This window comes from Wasmannia auropunctata, unplaced genomic scaffold (assembly GCF_000956235.1).
Source record: "Wasmannia auropunctata unplaced genomic scaffold, wasmannia.A_1.0 LD336060.1, whole genome shotgun sequence".
Classification (NCBI taxonomy): Eukaryota; Metazoa; Arthropoda; class Insecta; order Hymenoptera; family Formicidae; genus Wasmannia; species Wasmannia auropunctata.
Genome location: NW_012026830.1, coordinates 1,795,963 through 1,797,322, shown reverse-complemented (window position 1 = coordinate 1,797,322; position 1,360 = coordinate 1,795,963).

Genomic DNA, 1,360 nt, shown 5'->3' with positions numbered 1-1,360 from the left:
TCATCGATTTGCTCGATGAGCAGAGTCGAAATCCACGATTATCGATCGGTGTGAGACAATCTGTCATCGCTCGTATCGCGCGACTGGAAAGTTTGAAATATTCGGTGCGCGGACGATTCGTGCATGTGGGTGCAGGATTCAGTGCTGGACTCTGATGGCGTGAGATAGATGCAGCTTTCAACAGTCGTATACTGACCGGTGCAGTAATAAATTCCAGACACATTGAGCCTCGACAGTTTCTGGAAGATGCGCGAGAAATTGTGCTCGAACGTTTGCGAAATGTTATGCAGACACATAATAACATTAAGATAAACACTGTATTCAACGGTGAATTCGTAACGGGTGATAAACGTGATAATAAAAGTATTAATACGAGAAACTGTGAACTCTATCTTTGCTCCGATTTACGCGTGTGGTACGATTCGCGCGTTGTTGAGCCTACCTTAGCGTCGCTGGAAGAATTTCAAGAACGTGACAGCGGGTGGGCATTATCGCGTATACAGGGTGTCCCGTAACGCTTAATTAATATTTTATGGCGTGAAAGAGAATGAAATTTTGAACTAAAAGTTCCTCTTTCAATTTTGGCTCAGACCATTATTTACAGAGTTATTAACGAATAAAGTTAATCAATTAGATCGCGCTTAGCCGGAGTATGCAGGAGCGTAGCGTGCCGTATGTGCGGCTTTTCGCGCTCACTTCACATACATTCTCCTGTGAAGTAAGCGCGAAGAGCCGCACGTACGGCACGCTACGCTCCTGCATACTCCGGCTAAGCGCGATCTAATTGATTAACTTTATTCGTTAATAACTCTGTAAATAATGGTCTGAGCCAAAATTGAAAGAGGAACTTTTAGTTCAAAATTTCATTCTCTTTCACGCCTTGAAATATTAATTAAGCGTTACGGGACACCCTGTATATGTTATTTATATATTATTTATGTATGTTCTTGTATGAAAACTTTTTACCCGGTGTTATATCGAGTTGAAAAAGTATTATAAATATATATATATTTAATTTAAGAAGTTAATTCAATTTATAAATGTCTAATATTTGTATGATTAAAATTTTATATAAATAAATATATATTAATGCATTTAAAACACAGTACCAATTAATATATAACCTAACCTAACCAAATATGCGTTTAGAAGCGCGCGCGCGCGCAAAGCTATATGTATATATGCGTGCTGTACATGATGTACTGTTCTCATACTATAAATGTTTTACTGACATACCGCGGGAGTTTCTCAGTATGTACCACTAACTAAAGTATGCGAGACATAGAAACTTTCTCAGCATTAGAGTCCTAGATTATCAGAGAAGCGCGACCGGCTTATGACCTGTCTCTTATACACATCT